Below are 25,649 nucleotides of genomic sequence, written 5' to 3' on the forward strand. Positions count from 1 at the left end.
GTTAGGAATAGGGCAGGATAGCAGAGAGGCAGAGGGCACTAGGTAAGGAGACTAGCCTGATGGAATGGTATCTCTGCCCATTTCTTTCTGACAGGAAGAAGTTGGGCAAATATCCTGAACCTGTGAAGAGGCCCAGCAAGGGGACTAGAATGGTGATTGTTTCTCACCATATCCTGCAGTCTGAAAGAGGGCAAGAAAAGGAACTGGCTTTTAAGAGAATGGCTGGTCCCCAATGCTAAAGTCCTCTTGGGAATCATTACTGATTCAATACTTATATCAAATATCAATCAGACTTCTTAATTTTTAGATTGTTTGCCTTTATTTTATTGTTGTTATCCTATAAATTAGTCTCCAGATCTTATTCACTTCACTTTGCATCATTTCAAACAGCTAGGTTTCTTTGAAATTATCCTTTACTATATACTTTTTTTTTCAAATTTTCCCACTTGATTGGGCATCTGTTTGGTTTCCAGTTTTTTGCTACCTAAAAAATGCTGTTAAAAATATTTTTTCTACATATGGGTCCTTTTTTTGTATCCCCTTGGGCTATAGAATTGTTCAAAACCTGGGTCAAATGGTATGCACAGTTTATTGACTTTTTGAGTATAGTTCTAAATTGCTTTTTGGAATGGCTGGAGTAGTTCACAGCTTCACCAATAGTGCATTAATATGTTTGTTATGGAAACCTTCCAACATTTGTCATTTTCCCTTTTTTTTGTCATCAAGGCGGGTCAAATCTTAAGAGTTAGGAAGTTTGATGTAAGAATTAGATATGATAGAAAACCATGCTTGCATTGAAAGTTAGAAATTCAGGAATTCTCAGTAATTGACTCTAGCTACTTATTTGTAATTTTGCCTTTATTATTTGCAAAAGGAATTGTTTTAACTGCACCAAATACTAAAAAAAAAATATAAAATCACAATATACTAAGGATTGGATTGTGTACTGATAAAAAATAGAATCATAATATCAGTGATTTGTTACCTTTATACATTTAATGTTTTTGTTTTGGACCCTCCCATGTTTTGCAATAAACTTTTGTCATTATAATAATATTTACAATTTAATATAATTTTTTTCACTTCTATTGATAAAATTCCATTTCCTCTGAACACGAAATTATCTAAATTTAAAATGAATTTTATCTTATGTGCATAAGGATGATCCTGGATCAAAAAACTTTTTCCTTTTCAGAATAAATATATAATTTTGCTTTTCTCCCCCTTCAAATGGAGTATCCTAATATTTGGGAAGAATACAGAATAAAACCATTAAGAGGAATGTCAAGTTAATGCATATCATTCTTTTTCCTGTGTTATTTCATGGAAAAGTTTAGGCATCCATACAACTAAGTTTGAGAGAACAGCCTGACTAATGATTGAAGGCTGTGGAATTTTAAAACATGAGTCTACATTAAAAATGAAAATAGGCAGTTTATAGAAGTGGTGATACACAACAGATTGTTAGGATAATTCTAACATTTGTGCTTCTTTAGGTGCTTGAGGTTCTCTGCTTTCATTCTCATTTTTCATTTGAGACATATAACACTAATACTATACAACCTTATTGCATATTCACATGCTTTTAAAATTATGCAATAAATTATAAAGGCAGAAACATTTTTCTAAGCCTATTTTTTTATTTGATAGGAACAATTAAACCCCCCTAAAATTTCTCTAATCATGCATTTTAATGTTTTCCTTTATTTAAGAAAATGGTCCACTAGTATAAACTTGAATTCTAATTTTGACTTTTCCACTAAATTGTGAGACTTAGGTATTATTTCTCTCTGTGCATTTGAGAACAAAGTGCTTCCTTTTTAATAGAAATTTTAAAAAATAAGATACATCATGTTTTACCAGTTTTTTAGTAAAATAGTCTTTTATTAGATAAATGAATTACAACCTTAAAATATTCACAACTTTTTAATTTATAAATGTATACATAGAAGGAATGATGACTTGTGAGGTTTTTTTTGTTTGTTTTTTTTTTATTTGGCAATAGAACATTCCCTCACTTTGTGGATAGTTTTTATTATAAATTAATAGTGTATGGAATCCTTGTACCTGAAACATCATTTGGGAGTAATCAAGTTTTATTAATTTAGTCTGATTCTCTAGAAGCTTTTATCAGTTTGAAAGTCTTAGTGTTAGTATTTGGGTACTGAAATGTTTGATAAAAGGCTCAATTGGTAAAATGCTAGCTTTGGAGCCAGGCAGACATGGTTTTAGAGCTCATCTCTAACATATTGACTATGTGACCCAGCAAGTTATTTAACTCTCAGTCTTCTCCAAGCAATAAGTTGTAGAAAAGGTGCTTAGAAGCATTGGTAGAAGTTTCCTCTTGTGGGATTTCTTTAGACAAATAAAATCATATCTTCTAACCCCCTCTCTATACCTGACATATACCTCAGATTTCCCAAAGGGGCCATTCACTTGCTGATTTTTGCTGCATTCCTGTTTGCATGGTGATATTTCTTTTAAAAATATAGTTAAAAGAAAGTGAACATTATTATATATTGCACATTAATAGTAAAAGGATGTCAGGAATATACATCCCAGAGATTTGTCATTCCATTAATTTCAGGTCAGTGGTGACACATATCCACTGTAGGAGGTTAGATACACAAACACAGTATACTATTTACAACATTGATATGCAAAGCAGATGGTGGTAGTATTCTTTTATGTTGGATGAATATGTCTCATTGCTTCTATTGGATGTGAACAAATTAGGTAAAAAATATCAAGGGAAAAGGATGTGAATCAATCAACAAGTGTCTGTTTCTTATCCTGTGCTAAATGGCACTGTGCTAATGGCTAGGGAAAGAAAAAGGGGAAAAGATCCATTCCCTTAAGGGAATTACACTTTAATGGAGGAGACAGAGTATATAGATAGAAGTGTGTATATAAACTACATAGAATGATTACAAGGTCATTTTAGAAGGTCAGGCAAAACTTTAAAAAGAATATGTTTTAAGCCAAGAGGGACTAAACATAAAACATTGCATGGCAGAGTTAAATGGGCTTTAAAACATAGTACATGAAATATTAGAGCTGAAAGGAAGTTTGGCATTGGCTTTCTTACCATACAATAACAGTGCTAAAATTCTAATTTTAGATATAAGAACAATGAGACCCAAACAAAGAAAATAACATAGTAAGTGGTAGAGTTATAATTCAAACCCAAATCTGAATCACATCTAAGATTCCTTCCATTGCACTATGCTTCATCCTGCATTGGTTCAGGAGTGAAAGAAAATCAAGGTTCTAATACTTAATTCTTGCCACTGATAACATGTAATTTTAGATAAATCATTTCTGTTTTGACTTATTAAAAAGAGAGATAGTGTTTGTCTTACTTATTCTTAAAGAATATTTTTAATGAGCTACATTTTTCCTAGTGTCCAAGTTATTCCCTGGTAGTGAGCAAAAGATGACCACTTGAGTATATTGGTTTATCCTTAATGCATTAGAGATAATTTGAGAAGTAATTTAGGCATAAAAATCCATTCAGTTTTGGGAGAACTGTTGAAACTTGTAAAGAGTTAATTTAATTAGATTATTGTAGAGTATTTTGTGCTATGACCATTTAATAAATTTTCAGTAAAATAGAAAAGTATCTATTGGTACAAAAACAATCTATGTTAAATATTTTTTGAAAAGTATGTGGTATTTGGAAGGCAGAAAAGTATCTTTTTCTTAGTTCATTTAGTATTTTGCATTTTTTTTAACATATTGATATGTGCTTAGGTATCTGTTTCTCCATGTTAAATCTACATCTTTATTAATATAAAATGAAGAGAATGGCAGAATTGTTCCAAGATGTGAAATCAAATCACTGCAGTATTTGCAGATTATGGAAGCAATGGGCCACAGCTTTTATCCTGCAAGTATGATTTATGAGTGATGTGTGACCATATTAGTATTTTTGCATGAGCAAAATTAGAAATAGAATTTCACAATCAAGAAGTATGTAATAAATTCAGTGTTCTTTTTTCTTAAGCATAACTTCTATCAACAATTTTATGTTGCTTTTTTAGGAAGCATAACGATCTCACCGTAAGTGTGATTTGAAAGACAAAAATATATATTTTTTAATTATTAAAGCTTTTTATTTTGAAAACATACGCACAGATAATTTTTCAACATTGATCCTTACATAGCCTTGTGTTCCAAATTTTTCCCTCCTTCCCCACCCCTTCCCTTAGATAGCAAGTAATCCATATGTTATACATGTCAAAATATATGTTAAATCCAATATATGTAAACATATTTGTACAATTAAAAGATATTTTTTTCTAAATCTTTTAGCACTATTTTTACTGCTCTATTAGTACATTACATACCATGTTATTCTCTCATTGTATTATCCAACTGATAATAAAATATTATCATTGTAAAATATTAAACAGTTCTGTCTTTCCTGATTAATACATGTTGACCCTTTTCTCCTCAATTATTCTATATGTTTCTTGTGAAACTGCCTCCTAGCAAAGATTTAGGAGGAGGAATATAGTCATTCAAAAATCTTTTACAATATTGATAAGTAGAAAGATGAAAGTATTTGTTGTCAAAGACTCTTTGCTTATTGTTTCTTATCTTTCTGTACACATTTCTATTATGTATATGTGTCTCTTTCTAAACTTTTACGAATTTAGTAGATTTGTGTATCCTCTTGTTTATTTAGTTTAATTTAAGAAAAAAAATTGTAGTATTATAACTTAAATGTTGAAAGAGCCTAAGATATCTTTTGGTCCAATACCTCTGGTTGTTGGGTTACTTTATAGAATCAGAGAATTTTAGATAGAGAAGATATTTCAATGACCCAAAAGGAGATTCTAATATACCCTTGATATGGTCATCCAGGCCCTTTTAATGAGCTCCAATGAGGGAGAATACAATACCACTTTCTATTTTTGGTCAGCTCTATTGTTAGGAAATTTCTCCTTGATATCAAGTCTAGTTTCTCCCTCCACTTTGAAATTTCTATCCATTGATTCAGACTCTGCCCAGTTTAGCCAGCTGGAAGAAGTTTAATGCATCTTCCATATGATAGCTCTTTGAATATTTGAATATAGTTCTATTGAACTTCTCTTTCCTGGGATGCAAATTTCTAATCCCTTAATATGACATGGTTGTCCTCTGGATTTCTTCATTTTAATAATGTCTTTTTTAAACTGTGGCACTCAGAACTGAGTGCAATATTCTACAAGTGGTCTAAGCCAATGGTAAGAGTTCCTGAAGGGCAAGAAATTTTTCACTTTTTTGTACCCTTAAGAGTGTTTGGCACAATTTAGGTATTAATACATGCATTGTTGAATGAATGATCACTATGGAAGAATTACCATTTTCCTATTCCTAGAAGCTATAACTTTCAAAGTGATTCAAGATCATTTTAGCTTTTTTGGGTGCCATATTATACTGCTATATTATAAATTCATGTTGAATTTATAGTATCCCAATCCCCAAGATCTTTTTTTTTCCTGAAAACTTTTCACTCTATGTCACCATATATTGAGCTCTTTATCTTTAATTAGAGTCAGCTTAGTGATCTGGTTTATCAACATAAATTTGGATCTTGTCATCCAGTATGTTAGTTATCCTATCTTGCTTTTCCTCACTTACAATATTGGATAATTATTGATGAGGAAATCTGATGTTTAGAAAGGTCAAGAGACTTGCCCATCATCCTACAGTATTCAAACAGGTTCTCTGGCTGTAGAACAGCTATACCATAGTGCCCCAAAATAATTTATCTTTTGCTGAAATGCATTGTAATTGTGTGTATTGTGTTTTTTATGTGTATTTCTACATAGCTTCTGTTGTCCTTAATTTCCACTTTTGAAAAATGAGGATAATAATAGTATCTATTTCGTAGAGTAGTTGTGTGGATAAAAATGAGGTGATAATTGTTAAGCACTTTGCAAACCTCAAAGCACTTTACCTTTCTTCAGGTTGTCCTGCTGACTCTTCTTCACAGGACTCTCTCTATCTAGACAATAAAAGACTATTCTTCCTGGAAACTACTCTCATTGGAAATACCTTCAGCCTCCCTTCCCCCACTCCCGAGGCCTGCTGCTCTGATTGGTTGCTTCCATCCAGGACCTCCACTTTAAGAAAGGCGCCCAGAACAGCCATGTGTTCATTTATCCCCAGGATGCACTGCTGACTCATCTTCCCAGTACTTTCTTTGCCAATTCTTAGTGCTGGATATCTTTATCTCTCAAACTCCCACATCCAATTTTCAGTTTTCTTTTATGTGTTGTATGTATTTTCCTATTAGAATGTAAATTCCTTGAGGACAAGAGTTGTTTATTTCTGTTTTATTCCTATTTGCAAGGCTAAGCACAGTGAGTTCTGGCACATAGCAAGCACTCAGTAATGCTTGTTGACTGGTACCTATTGTGTGGAAGGTTTATATGTGCTTTTGTAAATTTTTATAAATACATATGCCAGGACAGTGCCTGGCACATAGTAGGAGCTTAGCAAATGCTGATTGCTTTTGGCAGCATTGCTATGGCTCTGTTGTATAACTCACAATGTTTCATTTCTAAAAATACTTTGCCAGAAGTATTTAATGAACACCTACCATGTAAGCTTAAAGAATAGAATTAAATACTATTTCATAGGACTTTGAGAAATAATATATGTAGTTTTTGACTTCTCAAAGGCTATACTTTAGTTAGAAAACAAACTATACACAACTGAAGCAACCTGAGATAAGTTTTAAAAGCATGTCAATATCCTATTAAATATTAAACAATGAAAGGATTTTGTTAGTGTGACCATGGTCGCACAAACACACATCATAACTTCTCTACAGAATGATGGTTTATGAGAATTGTGACAATTGGGAAACTCATCACCTTGTGAACCATGAAGAAGAGGCTTTCAGGATTTAGCTAGGCTGGTCTTTAGACTTCAGACATATTGTACATTAGCGGACTTGAGGTCAACTATTTGAATCCCCTTAGTGTAGTGAACCACTCCAGAATCAAAGTAGAGCTGGAATTATCAAAGGAAAACTTCCTAACCTAGGCAATAATTGATTTGTTTCAATAACTGCCTCTCCCTCCCCACACACATTTACTCTCTCTCATCTACTACCATCCTGACATCACTGCACATTATGCTATCTAGATCCTTTACAATTTCATGCACAATCTTATTCTTCTGTTCCACACTGTATGTGAAAATGTTTGTGTATGTGTGTTATATATGTGTGTGTGTGTGTGTGGTTTAGAATTTTTTAAAATGAGAAAAAAGTGAACATGCACAAGAGAAATTAAATAAACTTCCTTGGAACCTCAGCTTATGTCATGTGTTCCATTGTACCAAGCAAAAAACCAAAAAACTTCCCAGACACTGAGTCCAGATAACACAAGACACAAGACCATGATATGTAGACTAAATCTCATATAATGGAAAGACCACTGCATTGAGTCATAGGATCCAAGTTAAAATTTAGTTTCTACTACATACTACCCATGTGATATTGAGCAAATTACAACATCTCTCTCCCTGAGTTTTCCCATCTATAAACTTTTGTGGGGGCAGAAATTATGTTAGTAGATGAATAATTTTATATTCCTATTTACTAATGTAATTCCTTGAATATGGTAGGTGGCTAATTTATTAAAGTGAGCTTGTGAGTAATTTCAAAAAAAGTTTTATTGATAGGTTTTATTTATGTTATAAACATTTACAGATTACTCCCACTCTTGTACCCAAAACAAATAAAAATTGACTAGTCACCTTATCTGAAAGTGCATACAGCATTCCACATCTCTAGCACTCTCCCAAATCTTTTTTTAAAGTTGTTTTATGAATTAATATAAACCTATTTTCTTTCCCTTCCATTTTCTACCTTGCAATTTCTTCCTTGTAAGATGTATGAACTGTCAAACTAAACAAATTCCTTCTTTGTCTGCATGCATATGTACATACATACATATCAGTGCACATTCTACAAATATTGTTTGTCTTTATTTTCAAAGAGAATCAATGATGTCAAAGGGTGATATCTTAACCTGTGTATGAATTGAATTTAAGTGAGACAGAGCTGAGCAAAGTTGTTAACCTCACTCACTCTTCCAGAATTATTAAAGTCCAAGACAAGACAGGATGATTGGTAATGGTCCAGGATGTAGTAAGCTCTAAATGCTCCATAGCACCTGCTTTCTGCTTTCATGGTTTTAAAGCAAATTGCTTTTGTTTACTCTTTCTACTAGAGAAAGTCTTGGGGTAGAGATCACCCTAACTCACCCTCCTGTTGGGGGTAATCAGTAACAATACAGTTTTCCAGGGTGTGTCTTCTGTGTATACTAGTTTTTTTAGAGTCACAGGTGAGAAATGGGTGGTAGGTGAACATCAAAATGGATGAAATGGATAATGGATGAACAGGACATTATACCCAAGGTGTTAGTCCTCCCTGAAGAGTCCATTCTTGACATGTATATGTGTGTGTGTATTACATACTTGTATATACGGGTATCTCATTGATTCTATAAATCTACCTATAGTATGTCTCTTGAAAGGCATCATCTTGATTATTTTCTATGAATGGTCTGTGACCTTGGAATTTAATTATTGTAGATTTTGCATTATGTATGTGTGTGTGTGTGTGTGTGTGTGTGTGTGTGTGTGTGTGTGTGTAGAAATTACCTTCCCCCTATATTCTAAAAGATAATTCTTTTTTTTTATTTATGATTTACGCTAATATATGTGGAAAGACAAAGATTCCTTTCAAGTCAGAATTTCTTCTTAAGAAAGTAGCCTTTGTTTTTTGCAAGTGGACTTTTTGTTTTCTGATGTCTTTTTAAAACATGGAATATGTTTTGCTTCTAACCCTCTTATTTTCCTACATTAGTTAGTTCTAGTTGCTAATCACTGCCTTCAAACTTAAACCCACCTATGCTTGAAGATGATGCCTGGGCCTAGGCAGAAAATACGTAGGATTCTTTGACTCCCCCTCAAGTATTCACTTCAGCATCAAGCTCTGACCTTTTCTTGGTACTCTTTGCCTGTTCCCTAGGCTCTTGGTCTAGATTCTGATTTCTTTGCCCAATCCTGATCCCTGCTGATGTGTCTCCCAACCTTGCCAACTTTGCCAACATTAACCTGCTTTCCAACTTCTCCTTTCCTTATTTATCTTTGAACTTGAACATTTGTTTGTCTAGATCTACTAAATTCCTTCTACTCTTCTAGGTATCTGCTTTTGGCTTTTTCCTAGTCATCTTTGTCCCTTTGTGATCCAAGCCCCAGAATGAAATGAAAAGAATAATAACTTCTATTTTGTAGGAAAATCACATACTTAAAACTCCTATCATGAAAATTATAATCTGTTGGAACTTTTATGATTATAAGAAGCTCCCTTAAGAGAGATTAAAAATCTTATTATAAAATATACTTTGCAAAATATACTGGAAAAGAATTATAAATACCTATCATTTTGATTCTAAATGCTAGAATTTCCCTTGATGAGGCAGTGGTTAAGCCTTTACCAATTTTTCTTCTTTAAACCAAATTTATTAGTGAAATCTGAGAAGATGCTGTTTCTTATTTAAGCATCTAAAACTGGCACTTTCTATTCTTTGTCTTTAGACAGGTTCATAGGCCCACTATTAGAGCAAATTAAAAGTAAAGAGATGTTTAAGGAGACAAGTACAGCCCAATGAGAAGACTATGAATCAAGCTTGCCAATGTGGGCGTAAAACATTAACCAAGAAACATGAATCAACTTGCTGAGGGTTTTTCAGCACCTTTAAAATATTCTGAACCTCTGGTTGCATTTCATCTTCAGACATGAAAAAAGAAAAATGGGTACAAAGAGGTGGTCCATCCAAAATAAATGCTCTTATATTTATATATCCTTTCTCCTAGCCTGTAAATTTGAAATATCCAAAACAAAAATGGATGAATTAATGAAATAAAAAATATTCTTTAAATGTTTATTATGTGCCAAGCACTGTTTTTGTTATCATTAGGTCTTTTTTTTTTTTTTTTTTTTTTCAAATCTTACCATTTGCTTGGTGGTTCTACTTTGAACCTTAAAAAATAAAAAGCAAAGTGGATTATATATTTCATTGTAATAAGAACGTAAAATTAAAGACTTTTTCATTTGCTTTATTAACTTAAAAGAATTTAAATAAATTTCATGGAAATAAGTCTCATTAGAGGGAGCAAATTTTATATTTTATTCTTTATGCTATTTAGCTTATATTTCAATAACTGTTGTGATGGTATTTTTCAATAAGCTATGAGTTTTCTGTACACTCCCAGAAGTACACACAATGCTATATAGTTGTCAAACCAGCTCATACAATGCAGTTGTGGACTGTATTTCAGGTTTTTCTCTTTCCTTTTTTCATTTTTATTGCAACCAACCCATCCTGTTCAGCTGCTGACTAATGATTATGAGTACAAAAAATGCTACAAAATCTAGGGTACTTAATGTATTTTAAAATTTGGGGTCAGAACTTCAATTTCTCTTTTCACATTGGTGAAACAGGAAGTGATTATCTGTGAGAACTCAAAACTTCACCCAGTCACTTTTCATCACGTCACTAATTGCTCTCAGTCAGAAATCTTGACTTGCAACTTTAGAGGGTGCGTCCCCAAAGAATTTCAAAGCTCAGAGATGAGGTGTGTTGATCTCTGTTGAGAATGAAGCTGGCATGAATGCTGAAAATCCATATCTCTGACGGCTTTTTGCTAGTGAGGAGCATCATTGTGGACTGAAGTTTCAGAAAGGTAGGAACTTCTTTTATATGTTGCCATTTAAGCAATAAAGAGAACATTTAAATCTCACTAGATCTGATTGTTTTGTCTTGAGAGTAATGACTGAAATTTTAATATCTTCAGTCATACCTTTTAGCCCAATGTTGGGAGAGATTTAGAAAGGAAGAATTGAATATAAATATATAATATTCACTAAGTTTACATTAAAAGAATTATTACATTATAACAATATTGAGTCAAAACATTTGCTTCTAAACTGCTTCCCCATCTTCCTTATGTCTTAGGGCACCAAAATGATCCTTTGGTTAGTATAATATAATGTTGAACAAACTATTTACAAGAAACTTATTTATTAAGAAATCTTTAATTCAAGAAATATTTTAAAAATATGAGATTATTTTAAGTATTTAAAATATTTCTGCAAATCAGAGCTGGAAGGATTTAAGTCCTTTCCAGCTCTGATTTGCAGAAATATTTTAAATACTTAAATCAAATTAAAATAACAGGTATTTCTGATTACTGAGAGGGAAAACTGATTCTGCCTTAAGGAATAGAACATATGATGTCATGCATAGAAAAATTTTATTGGTTATCAATTTCACCAAACTATCCATCTTGTGGTCTTAACAGAAATAATAAAACTTTCCCCCCATTTCTAGCAACTATTGAATACAAGGATCTTCTGTGGGAAATGTCTGTTTTCAGAAATATCATATATATGGAGCAATACAAGGACTATTATGGGCTTTTTACTCATTATTTTCAATGGACTTTCTTACAATTAGGAAAGAAGATACAAGATCTTCTAATTTGGGTTTCATCTGTAGAAATACTGAACCTTAAAGGGGTGAGTTCTTCAAAGGGTATATGGGACTATGTTACTCATTGGAATTAAAAACTTTCCCCCTTTATTTCTTGTCACCACAAAATCATTTCTTACTTTTTTCAAGTAGAAAATGTTTTAATTTTTTTTTGACTGTGATATGCCTTGTTTGGAGAGCATTTCCCTATACCTATCCCACCCTATTAATCCCTTTTGAATATCTTTTTATTTATAGGAGTTTCTGGACCCATCTAACAATGTTCAAATGCCTAGTATCTGAATTCCTCTCTAGTGCTAATCTCATATTTTCTACTAGCACCTTGTACAATGGAGCAGGTAGGTGGCACAATGGATAGAGTTCCTGGTCTGAACACAGGAAGATTCATATTCCTAATTCAAATCTGGCTTCAGAATCTGGCCTCATATTTACTGGGCAAGTCATTTAATTTTATTTACCTCACTTACTCATATGTAAAATAATCTGGAGAAGGAAATGGCAAAGCACTCCAGTATCTTTGCCAAGAAATCCTTAATGGTGTACAAAGAATCAGAATCAATTGAAAATGACAGAAACAAAAAAGTATTATGAAATTCTAGGACATATATTTTGCTAAGCAATTGCTTTGGGGTATAGGGAGTTGCAGTGGGAGCAGCACATACTGAGACAACATGGATAGAATGTTGAAGTCAAGATTGAGAATCAGAAACATGCAGGTTTTCCCTCTCTGATATCTATTATCTGTGTGATCATGAGCAAGTAAATCAGTTAAACTTTCTAAACCTCAGTTTCTTCATTTATGAAATGAAGATAATACCTATTATATACATATGTGTATAAATATATATCACAGTTTCTGTGACATTGATATGAGATGATTTAAGTTCTTTGCAAACTTTATAATGTGAAATCTAGATATGGTTGTGGTTATTAATATAATATTAATCATATTAATATTAAAATAATAAGTCAGTTGTCTGGGATGCTCAGGGGTTGAGAAACTTACCTTAGGATCATACAGTCGAATGTCACAGACAGATCTTGAACCCAGGTATTTCTGACTGACACTAGCTCTCTATACTTTATACTAAGCTTTTAAGTCAGGGACCACCGTCTTGAACTTGCAATAAAGAAAAATCTGTTTGAGGACAGGCTCTGTTAGTTTTTACTTTTGTGATCCTAGTAACCTTAACATTACTGAATCTTAGTTTCCTCAATTGTAAAATTGGAGTAATTTTTTGGTATAGTTATGAGAAACACACTCTTTAAACCTTAAAATGTATATGAATGTAGGCTACTCTCATACTTGTGGGGAATTTGCCAACAAGGTTCTAAGGTAACATCTTTGGAATAGGCTTTGGAATTACCCTAACATCCCAGACCTGGGTTTAGGAGTCCAATCACATGATTAGACATTCAAGTAATGTTTCTTGGTGTAAAGATGATTTTGGAAGAAAAGTTTTTCCTAGTCTTTAGCTGAAAGTCTAGCCAGGTTGGTTGGCCAATGAAGGCTCATGGTTAGTGTACTTCTGTGAATGATTCCAAACTCTGAATCTTATAGCATTGCAGATAAGAGAAGAAACAGAGGGACTCTTCACACTGGACTTAAAGGGAATTCTGTTTATTTTCTTTTCCTCTACTCCCCTCCAATATATGTACATTAGTACTCTATTAGTTCTACAGAATAGGAATTTTTTGTTTTTTAAGTTCATCTATTTATGTATTCTTTGGCTCTGGAGCTCAGGAATAACTGAAAATATTTTTGTGTTTAAGACTTTAGAAAGATGGACAGTTGTCAATACTGGGTCTTTCACTATAAAGCAAGGAGATTGATTGTTACATGCCAGAGATGAGAACCAGCCTCATTACTTTATACATTGTATATTCCCTTAAATTGTATATTACTTTATACATTGTATTTTCCCTTAAAATCATGTCTTCATCAATGTTGTTTAGGGTATAGGCACATAATAAAACCTGAGACCTAATTAAAATAGAATTTACATTTAAAATCTCTTAAAACATTTTTTTTGGTTAGAGTAGAGAAGAAATGAAAAAAAGGATTCAAAAGTCTAAAACCAGTTGTATATCAAGCCCAAATTTTCAACAGAGCTTTGCAGTGATAGTGGACATATGTTGTGTGACTAATGGCTTTCAACACCATGATGTTTCTAAAATAATTAAATTATTTTCAAAATTTATTATTGAAACAAATAAACTTTAAAGTCTGGGAAGTCAGGCAGCAAAAGGAAGACTTTTGTTTGAGAAGAGTCCTTGACTATAGTGGAACTGGAGAAAAACTTGTTTTCTAAAGTTTTTTGGCCTTTAATTTGAAATTGCCTAGTCCTTGAGTTGCCATATGCTATGCAAATTTTCAGTTAGAGTAAAATGCTTGAACTTTAATCCAACCTTTTCTTCTCATTAAGCTTATAGGCCTAAGCACTAAACAAAAGTTTGAAGAAGGCATTTGTCCCAGGATCTAGAGATTAGTAGGGTTTGGTTTCTAAATCCAATAATCTAGAGGCACTGCCCATAGTTAGAGTTATGTTTTACAGTATCTTTTTTATTATGAAAAGTTTCTATTTTATTTTCCATTGATTTATTCAGCAGAAATAAATAAATCCACAAATCGAGGTATCAGAACCACCAAATTCCATCATGATATTTAGTACTGACAAAAACTTGTAAAATTTACAGAAGTTAAACATATATTCAAAGTTATATAAAAATATAAGGACACTCTACTCAAAGATAAATATTAGTTCATTTTTATTAATTGATTGATTGATTGATTGGTTTTGACCTGAGATTTCTCTGGTATAGGAATCTCTCTTTGCCAATGCACTGGATCAGCACTGATGTACAATTTATTATCTGAGGGATTTGCCTTGAAGACTGGAGATCTAAGACTCTTATCTTGAACCTAAATGTTCCATCTCTAGTTAATCAACAAGTATTTATTTAAGTGCATCCTTAGTATCAGACACTACATTAGGCAATGGGGATGAAAAAAAAAATTAAAAGGGCAAAAACTGAGGAGCTTATATTTTAAGTCAAATTTTCCTTGGCTTAATTTATCAATGTTACAGCATTTGAAACTGAATGTTTAGTTATCATTAGTTATAATCATTCTTTCTAAAATTCATCTCTTCTCTACTTCCTTTATTTCCTTCTTGGATAGGACCTTATATACTTTCTCTTCTCATTGAATCAAAATGCTAGCCCATAATTATTAGTTTATTGATTGATAATTACAGAGAATAAAACAATCAATAAAATTCATCTCTTACTTAGCCATTAGTCATTTTTATTGAAATAAAAAAAAAATCTAAGATGCCACACAAAACAGTCTTTTTGGCTTACATTTCATGACATCTTTGTAATAACTAGGATTATTGTAAGATATCAAGATATTAGTAGATAATTTCTATATAATAGTATATCCTTGTCTTTAGTGTACTGTTTCCAAGATTGATTTACAATATTTTAAATGTATTTATTTTATGAAAAAAAGGGAAACAGAAAAAGACAATACAATATAAAACAAAACAAAACAGAACATTGTCATGTGTCCAGCAGAACATCAGGAAGGATTCAAACTATATAACAATAAATTATCAGTGCAGGAAAGGGATATATAATAGTAGAACAAATTATATTCCTGAGTGTCTATCTTTTCTTTCCTTCCTTGTGAGTTGTTTTTTTGTTTTCTGTTGTGCACATTTTTTACTTTATTCCTTTTTCTCCCTTTCATCCCCGCACCTTCCCCAAACAGGCTATGTTTATGCATACATAGATAAATGCACACACCCACACATACACCTTGCCACCCATACACACTTATACACATATACATATCTTTCCTATCCCTGCTAATTCTTTACTTTAATTCTGTTCCTTAACTTGCCTTGCTATTACTTAGCTTACCTCCCAGTCATGGATTTTTTTTTATTGTCTTCTCCCACCTTTTGGTTTCCCCTCTGCTCAATCCTTCCTCCCTTATTTCTTTATAGATTTTTGAGGATACTCTAACCTTCATTGTATATATGTAGTGTTATCTACTCTATTTAACCCATTTCCAATGTAAGTAGGGTTTCAGAACTACAAGCCTTCCTCCCCCATCTAATGCCTTTGTGTCTATTCTTCATCTGCACCTCATTTGTATAACATAATTACTTTACCTTAATTCTGCCCCATCTTTCTTTTGAACTACCCAATATCTGATATCATTCTTAAACATATAGTATACATTTCTATGTAAAAAACATAAACAATTTGTCCATGTTAAGTTTCTTGAAATTGGTCTTTGGTATTGTCTTTTATATGTTAAATTTTCTATTGAGTTTGGTTTTGGTTGAAAAAAAGTCCTGAAGATCTATAAGTTCGTTGAATATCTTTTTTCATTCAACATTATAAATAATTTTGCTGAATATGATATTTTTGGACACAGGCCTAGTTCTTTTGATTGCCAGTATATATGATTCCAGAACCTTTGGTCTTTAATTGTAGCTGCTGATAAGTCATGTATAATTCTAATTGTAGCTCCAAGGGAATTATGTTTTTTTCTTGTTTCTTGTAAAATTAAATCCTGGTGTGGAGGTTTCAAAATATGGCAATAATATTCCTATGTGTTTTCCAGAAAGGAACTCTTTGAGGTTATGATTGATAATTTTTTTGTATTTCTACTTTCCCCTCCTGCTCTATCACTTCAGAACAATTTTCTTGTATTATTTCTTGCATTATCGTGTCAAGATTTTTGTTTTGGTCTTGCTTTTAGTTAATCTTGTCATTCTTCTATTTTCTCTTCTTGATCTGTTCTCCAGATCTATTGTTTTTCTCATGTTTTACATTCTATTCTATTTTTTTTCATTCTTTATATTCTGTTTTGTTGTTTCTTGGTCTCTTATAGCTTCATTGGCTTCCCTTTCCCAGTTCTAATTTTCAGAGTTATTCTGGTCTTTAAACTCTATCTCTTTTTCTGGTTAGTTAACTTTTTTTCATAATTATCTTATTTTTCTTGGATTGTTATTTTAATTTTTTTTTTTTTTTTTTTTTTTAGTCTATAAATTCTCTCTAGAAAAGGAGATATTTAACTTTACTCTTTGGGATAAAAGAAGCTTTTTTTTTACTTCAGTATCCTTTGATGATGAACCCTGGTCTTCCCTATTTCCGTAATAAATTTCTATGTTTGTGTTACCTAGTAAAACTAGTTTCACTTCAGCTTTACTCTCTGAACTGGAACCTACTTTTGCATTCCCCCTGTGCTGGCTCCTTCTAGCCCAGGGATGCTTTCCTATTGCACAGCTGTGCCTGGCTTTCCTGGGTTCCCTCATTCTTCCAACACTCAGATCCCTGACTCCATGTGCAGTCTTGGAGGGTGAAGTTTCTGTGATTCTTGTTGAAGCTCCAGGCAAGCTCAGCTAGCTTCAGGGGCCCCACTTGTTATTTCTGCAGAGCTAGCCAGAGGTGTTTACACTTCACACTCTTAGGCCCTGCCTACAGTCTGGATCTTCTTAGATTGTGCCAGAAACTTGAAATTTATGTTCTACTCTGCCATCTTCCCAAAATCCTTCCAGTGATTTACAATATGCCACAATACAATAACATTTAGTAATTCAGAATATAAATTAGATGTAAGTTGTTGATAAGGCTTAAACTTTATTTATTCTATAAGTTACTTTTGCTTATTATGATTATTTGGGTTGAGAAAATTGTGGAGGAGGTGAGAACTCAAACTTATGATCTCATTAGTTTAGGAAAGTCCTAAGAAAATCCTCTCTATCATTATGATCATTACCCTTATATTTACTTCTAAAATTTTATTTCTTTTATTGTATCTATTAATATTTAAACAATAGTTTTCCCTTTTTTCTTTCAGTGATGTTTAAAAACAAATGAGAAGATAATATATGTAAAGTATTTTGAATTAATTGGTAGAAAGACACTGTATATACATTCAAGGTAATTATCATTGTGTAATTTTATTTTTCTTTTGATATCTTCCAAAAATCTGCAGTGAATAAAATGGAAAATTTTATACATCTAGAATTCAGCAGTTTTAGTTTAAAAGACACATACTTCCGGTATTATACTTGAATACCATCAAAGAGATATTTAGGGTCAAGACTACTTCATAAAACAAGGATTAAGAGCTTTGGGGAACCTTAGAGATGATCTAGTTATACTCTTCCTCCCCCTCATTTTTATAAAGGAGAAAACTGGCTCAGAGAGTTTAAAAGTAACTTCTTTGAGATTACAAGATTTGAAGTATTATAAATTTGTTCTGTCATTCTTTTTTTTAAACTTGGAGATAATGAGTGGTAATTTAAATTGATAATGCCATGGGGCAAATGGACCTAGAATTTTACATGTTTGTCATATCTTGCATATTTATCCTTGCTTCCTTCCTCCTTCTCCCAGTCTGTTCTTAAAATTGATATGAACATGTTCTTGTCTTGAAGACTCTTAATTTTCATCTTTAAATAAGATACTTTTTCAGTTATATTTTCTTGTACTTTTGGAGAAATATAAAGGTGGGGGGAAGGGAGAAGAAAGTATACCCTTTCCCTCCTCCCTCCAACTGGAAATAGAGCAAATTTAAGTTACTTCCTTTATTCCATTAAAGAAAATCTCACTAAATATATATATATATAGATATAGATATAGATATATATCTATATCTATATATATATATATTTGTGTGTGTGTGTGCATGTGTGTTGTGTGTGCATGTGTGTGCATATGAAACTCAAAAAGATCTCAAGAACTCTATACTATGCAATTAATACTTCCCAGAGGGTTTAGAATCCAAGGTTGCATTGTTAATTTGTTCCACCTCTTCTAGAGAGACCAATGCTCCATCATTCTAGGGGAAAATCAGAACATTAAGTCATGATTAGAAGGAGAAATCACATTGACAAAATCTCAGCAACAAATGGTTTGTAGCAAGGTACCTTTGGATGCATGTGATGATCTCCATTTTTTTCCCTATTTGCCCCTTAAAAGTTGGCAACAAATTTGTAAGTGATCATTTTCATCATATGTAACATGAATGTGTATGATTAAATCATACCACTATCAATTTCCAAATCAAATTCAAGAGATATAATTTTAGAATCTCATTGGTATATGTATAAAAGTTTCTCCTATAAAAGGTAACTGACAATATGCTCAATTTGGGAATGTCCCAGGAAATACTTTCTATTATTGATTTCAGTTTTGCATGTGTAGGCATCTCTAAGCAAATCAAAAGATGATAATCAGAGAGAAAAATGAGTTTTTTTTTTTAAGGAGCACATGAAATAACATCAGATCACATAGTTCTAGACATAGTGAGAAGCGACCCCAGAGACCATCTCTACTTTCATTTTAGTGCAGAGGAAACTGGGATTTGCCCTGGTAACCCAGATAATAAATGTCAGAGGTAAAATTTGATCTAGGTTCTCTGATTTAAGAACCACTGTACTTTCCACTGTACCAAATATATTGTCAATAAATACTGAAAGCTAGTGGCTGGGTGACTTCAGCAGGTGGAGGAGACCCAGAAGCTTTTTGGACCCTGAGAAAAATAAGCCATTCATTTTGCTTGGAGGGGAACAGAACAATATGACCACAGATGCCCAATCCTTCCCTTCAACCCTTTCAGCATTGTACTGATGAAGGATAAAAAAATACAAATAATTGTTTGTGGTTTTTCGTCTTCTTTAAGGACTAGAGAGAAAACCAAGTTGGAATTCCCTTTCTACAATGTCTCTCACATCTTTGTCTTTCCCCACCCCCACCCCCAGCTTCTAAACTCACTGTTCCTCATCCCCATCTGCATATTACTAGGCCTTTTGTCATTGTATTTTTCCTCTTCATAAAGATGGTTCATTTTCTTTGGGAATCAGAATATGCAACAGGAAACTCTGGCCTAGCATATTATTTAAATGAATATTTTAAAATATTAAAATGTTGGGCTTGCCTTAATCAAAAGGATTTAGTAATCCCATTTCCTTTGTTGAAAGTCATAGGTTAAGTTCACTTCTGGAAGAGGTGTGGTTCCCACTTGTGTTTTTTTGCTGAAATGACAACACCAAATTGATTTCACACCCTTGCTTGGCTCTTGTTGAGCCAAAAAAATGTTCCTTTTAACAAAATGCAAAGATATTTCCCCCTATGAAAGGAACTCTTCAGGAGGAAATTGACTTGTTATCCTTTAGGAGTTATAGTAACTTATTTTCTCAGAAAACTTCCACAAAATAACTGTCCTCAAATTCATGGCTTGATCAACTAGGGGAGGAAGAAAGCAGGCCCAGCTCTTTTTCTGTGGAGAATTAGCAAAGACTTCTCAGACTCTATCTGACCTCCCTGCTGCTGTAGGGAATGGAGTAGGACTAATTATTATTAATAGCATATGCTTATATATATATATAATAGTACATGCTTAGCTAGGCTCTAGGGTCTCTATTTTGAAATAAACCAAGCCTCATGTTATTTTCAGCTTTAAGGGAAGGGGCCCGAGACATCATATTGTTTACTATGCCCTGTCTCCCCACTTTATAGATAACTAACATTCAGAGAAGAATAACTAACTTACTCAGGGTCATTGAACAAGTAAGCATCAGGACCCTTGTCTTCTACCTCCATACTCAGTATTATTTTTCATTACGCTATTCTAAATGAAATCATTTATCTTTCCTAGGACCAACTCTGTCAGTTTTTGCAACCTCCCTTATAACATATGTGAAATACTGGTGTTAAAATAATAATCATTGTAACATTTATTTGATGTCTTAAGTTTACACAGTTATTTTCTTTTCTTTTTTTTTGCTGAGGCAATTGGGGTTAAGTGACTTTCCCAGGATCACAAAGCCAGGAAGTATTAAGTGTCTGAGGTCACATTTGAACTCAGATCCTCCTGACTTCAGGGCTGGTGCTCTATCCAGTGCATCATTGCCTGAGAAAGTTATTTTCTAATAAAAATATTGTGAAACTGGTATCCCCTTTTTCCAGTGAAGAAACTAAAGCACTTGTTTTTTAATATAAACTTTCTTTTTTCCCCTCAGAAAAAAACTTAATAGTTAAAGAGGCTGATATGCCTTCTATTGAATGCCATTTCATATTTAATAGTTTTATAGTGAGGTGCCAGTATGCTACCAGTATTTTACTTAATTATGTGGACTGAAAGTATTATATTTAACTCACCATTTACTTCCACCTTATTTATTTATGTGTCTTATAGTTGTAGTTTCTAAAATACATATAACCTCTTTCATTTGTTTAAAAGCACTTCACAAATCAGATACAAATCCCCTTTATCTTTATTTTACAGAGAAAACTAATAAATTGAATAAATGGCTTGCCTGAAATTGTACATTCAATGACAATGCTAGTGATTGATATCTGGGACAGTGCCAAGACCACTAGTGTCTGAAAAAAAATGATAATAACAGGGTGATTTGTGAAGCAAGATATATGACTCACTAAGAGAGAAGTGATTGCAAAGTCCCAGTTAAGATTATTATAATGTTAATATTCATCATAAAGAAAATTGTTGATGATGCTAATTGGGTCAGAATTTCCTAACATTACAACACTATTGGCTAGATAATCAGAGATGGTTTTATACTTGGGAGCTTCCCTCTGTTCTCCCTTCCCCCCAAAAAAGTCTTGGATTTTTATTGGAGAAATTTCTTTTAGCTGTAAAATAGTGTTAGGACTAATCCATATATTTTGAAACTTTACCATAAATTTCACTTAATCATTTTTGACTTCCTTTTTTTAAAAGCTTGGATTTAATATTCCTCTATAGAGTCCTTGATTATCAAGCCTTGTTTCTCATCTTCGGCATCAGTTAAACCTGTTTTTCTACAAGTAGTCAACACTTAACCAGTTCTTCTACATAAATGAAACTTTCTCAGTATCTTATTTCATTTTTCTGGTCTTGAGCCTTTATCTTTTCAGTCTCTGTCAATAATTTAATATTGTGACTTGAACTGAGGTCAGATAGATTCAACGCTTTCGTTGTTCAATTGTTTCATTTCATTCACCTTTTAGTGACTCCATTTGGGGTTTTCTTAGCAAAGACACTGGAGTAGTTTGCCATTTACTGATGAAGAAACTGAGGCAAACAGGGCCAGTTGACTTGCCAAAGGTTACACAAATAGTAAGTACTCACAGGCCAAATTTCAACTCAGAAAGATAGTTCTTCCTTATTCTATGCCTGATACTCAATTCAGTGTGCCACCTAGCCCATTTCCCCCTATGAAAGGAAAGAAAGCTGAGGGTTCAGAAAGAAGTATCTCATTTTAGTTAAGTTCAGAACCTTTGGTTTTATTTATTTAGCATTTCATTTTGATGACAACCATTATCTAAAAGTAGACATCTATTTCAGTTTTTTTTTTCTATCTATTAGCTAACACACTCTTTTCTCCCCTGCTATTAACATTAATGTTTAAAGTATTCTTATTGCTATTTGTATGTGTAAAACAGGGGGGACATAAGAATTTTCTGTAGGTGGAAAGATTGCTCTAACACATTTTTGTCATGTCTGCAATGATTTTTGACTGTGTAAGAGTATCTCTGAAAAATTTACCTTTTTATGGCATGGTCTAATAGAAGTAAACCTTATTTCCTGAGACTTATGAGAAGAGAACAAGCTCTTGGACATGTAGGGATTATTTCATATTTTTTTTTGTATTTGTCTACTAAGAATCTAGTACTATACCTGCAATATAGTAGGTGCTAAATAAATATTTGTTGGTTGATTAATAGAAAGACCATAAATATGAACTTCTTGTTAGAACAAATGTTTATCAAAGTTTGGAAAAGCCCCTCGCCAGAAAATTAGCCATAATAATTTATGGAGATAATTTACTAATGTGTAGGGGAGCTGCAATTCATCTCAGTGAAATCACAGATGTTTAGACCTACAAAAATACTAGTATGGCTTGATGTTCCTAAGAATAAAGGAAAATAATTTCAATTTAATATGTGATGGTAAACAGAAAGTAGCCTATGTGATAGAAAGAATCCTGAATCAAGAGACCTAGATTCCAATTCTAATTCTGTCACTAAGTAGTTAGATAAACTTGAATAAATAACTTCCTTTGTGCCTTATTTACATGCTCTGTAGAATTAGGGCATTGGACTAAGTTAACTTTTGTTTTCTACCACTTCTAAAATGGTATATTATTTTTAGCAAACTTTCTTTTGGCATCTTTTGATCCATAAGTGTTTGGGTCATCATAAAATAAATGACTTAATTTAGGCCTAGAAGTTGCTATCACAAGGAAATTTAGTTTCTTCCATTGTAAAAATAACTTTTTTTTTTTTTTTTTTTAGGAATAAGATTCAGATTTATTGCAAGAAAAAAATTGACAGCTTATATGTTGATTCAATTTTTTTTTTTTTTTCAGATTTAGAACTTTTTTAATTTGAGTGTTCTAACTTTAAATATCTCCATTGCCACTGGGATTTTGTCTTTTTGGATGGTGAAGGAATTTTGGGTGGTTTAATAGGAAATATGATTTTGTAACTAAATCTGGTTTTCATATTAATCTTGCAATTGCTCGATTAGTTTTAGCCATCAAAACTTGATAGAGCTGAGTATTAGACAAGGCAGAGTCTCTGTTGGTACAATTACAGAATTCCAATACTAGAAAAGTGGTTGGAATCAGTGCTAAACGAAGGCAGCACGTGGTTAACTGCCATGATGAGCAGGCTTGGAGACAGTCTAAGAAATAACTTGTTTAAAGAAGCATCTCTGCATGGGACATTTTAAGCAAATACAATGGATAGTAATTTTGCGTTTTGCTCTTCTAGGAACTAAAATTCATTGATCAGTACTTATTTTTGGAAAAGGTTATTTTGAATGGCAGTCTGGATAAGGGATTATTGGGTACGTTTTCTTTTTAAAAAATAAAAAAGAAACACTTCTCTGGAAAGAGACTCATCAGGCAATGATGTGTGCTTAGCACAATATCTGGAATATAAAAATAGATAATAAATGTTTGAATGAAACTTAGGCAAGACTGTAATGACTAGCCACATCCAGACACCAAATGCTTCATCAGCATTTATCTTTTTTTTTTCCTTTTTTGGACAGTTATATTTTCAATGTCAACCCTCTTGCCCTCCCCAAAAAAGAAAAAGAAAAAAGAAAGGTTTGGAGGTGAGAGGGCTAGTTAAAACCCATTGATGATTTATAGGTTTATAATGACAATGGTTAGTCTTGACTTTGGAGATCTAATTCTAAGAGAATAAGGGGATAGAGTAAATCCTAACCACTAATCACAAATTATTTTCTTTTGTTGACAATAAAAGCCTGAAGTAACAATGAGCAATGGAATCACAAAAAAAGTTTTTATGATATTACTAGAGACCAGAAAGGACAAATTAGAAGAACTCTCCTCTCTTCACTTCTCCCTTCTTACTTCCTACCTGTTTTATTCCTCTTATATATTTGATCTTTTAACGTTATCCTGAGATTACAATTTGAACATATAAACATTGGAATTGTGCAACTCAATTATCAAAGGAAAATATTAATAGACAATGGAAGTTCAATGGGACTCAGGCTAATACCATTGAATTACTTCCTATGATGCCAGTTAGTATGCAGAATCTCTAGTAACTGCTAGATAACCTGCTGTTTTGTTTTTTCTTTAAATTTATAATCAAAGAACACTAGAGATTATTGGTGTAAAAGAAGTATCTCTTTTGTCTTCTCTTAGAAAGCCTTTCTGACAGCTTTCACAAAATAGTTGAAATGCTTTATGAACATACTATAGTTGTTTGTTATTCTCTAGATCTATATTAAATTCCTTGTAAAAGCAAATAAATATGCTATATTGAATATCAAAATACTTTAATATTTCTATGTATCTGTGGTTTCATTGTTATGGGTACACCCTCTAATAGTACAGGTTTTAATTCAACTATGTCTTCTTATCCTGGGCTAGCCTTGTACTATACTGCTCCATCTTATACCATTCTTGTCCATGATTTTAAATCAAATAAAATATTACGAGAAGACTTGCCTTTAAAAGTTCATTAATGGGTGAAGACAGACAAAACTAGCTGACAAAAGACAGAACAAAACAAGCTGATAAAAGACAATGAAAAAGCTGAAATGCAGAATAGGGTGGACTGAGTAAGGGATGAGGAGAACATTTTGAATAAGGAGATATTATTGCGAGTTCAATAAGAGAAGTCTCAAAGTAGTGCAGCCAGGTGAAAAATATGTTTTGATGTTCTTAAATATGAATTTCAAGCCCTTTATTATTTTAATGTGGTACCTACTAAAACTTGTGTTATTCTGACTATGATTCCATTGATATTTGAATGGTATTTTTCTAACTGTTTGAAGTATTTTCTCTTTGTCCTGATGTTCAGGTTCAAAAGGAGACCCCCAAAAGTTGGGGTTGCAGACCAATGTCATGAGGTATCTCAAAAGAATTTGCAGATTTGAACCCATCTCCAAGTCAAGGGTCAAAGTTTATTATAATAATAATGCCAATTGAAGTAGGCTAAGTTCAAAAAGGAGGATTTAGCAAAGAACAAGGAATAAGAAGATAGATTTATAGGAAAAGATGGAGAGATTCAGTTTTTCATGTCACTGATTTGCTAATTTTATGGCTTAGAGGTAGAATGGAATAATAGTCCGGTATGCATCTAACTTCACCATTTGACTAGGAAACCCGGTTATCACTGAATTACAGATTGTTATCTGGCAATCTGCAATGTTTGTAGGACTATACTATAATATTCCTAAGGTAAGGAGACTTTAGGATCATGGATAAACAGATTGTTAGAACAATAGCACTTCTAGGGTTTGTGGGTCTCAGGATTACTGTTATATTTCTCCAAGAAACTGCACCCTATGACTGGGACCTTTAGAATTTGTCTATAATATTTCTGAATATTTTCATTTTGGGAACTTTTTCAAGTAGTGGTCTGTGGATTCTTTGAATTTTTATTTCACCCTTGGGTTCTAGGATATTGGCAATTTTTCTTTCTTGAAATATGATGTCCAGGCTCTGTCTTTGATCATGACTTTCAATTAGACCAATAAGTTTTCAATTATCTTTCCTCAATATATTT

At 32.6% G+C, this 25,649-nt stretch overlaps 1 protein-coding gene across 2 annotated transcripts in view; it reads left to right on the forward strand.

The window, feature by feature from the left end:
- The first annotated feature begins 10,617 nt into the window (after nucleotides 1-10,617).
- Nucleotides 10,618-25,649, forward strand: part of CERS3 (ceramide synthase 3) — a 93,344-nt gene continuing 78,312 nt past the window's right edge. The window contains exons 1-2 of one of the 2 annotated variants that reach the window (XM_074295029.1): nucleotides 10,636-10,755; nucleotides 11,529-11,590. The gene's annotated coding sequence lies outside the window, so the exon portion shown is untranslated. Of the gene's footprint in view, nucleotides 10,756-11,528; nucleotides 11,591-25,649 lie in introns of both variants that reach the window. The other variant, XM_074295028.1, reaches the window with a different exon arrangement.

The sequence above is a fragment of the Sminthopsis crassicaudata genome, chromosome 2 (assembly GCF_048593235.1).
Source record: "Sminthopsis crassicaudata isolate SCR6 chromosome 2, ASM4859323v1, whole genome shotgun sequence".
NCBI lineage: Eukaryota > Metazoa > Chordata > Mammalia > Dasyuromorphia > Dasyuridae > Sminthopsis > Sminthopsis crassicaudata.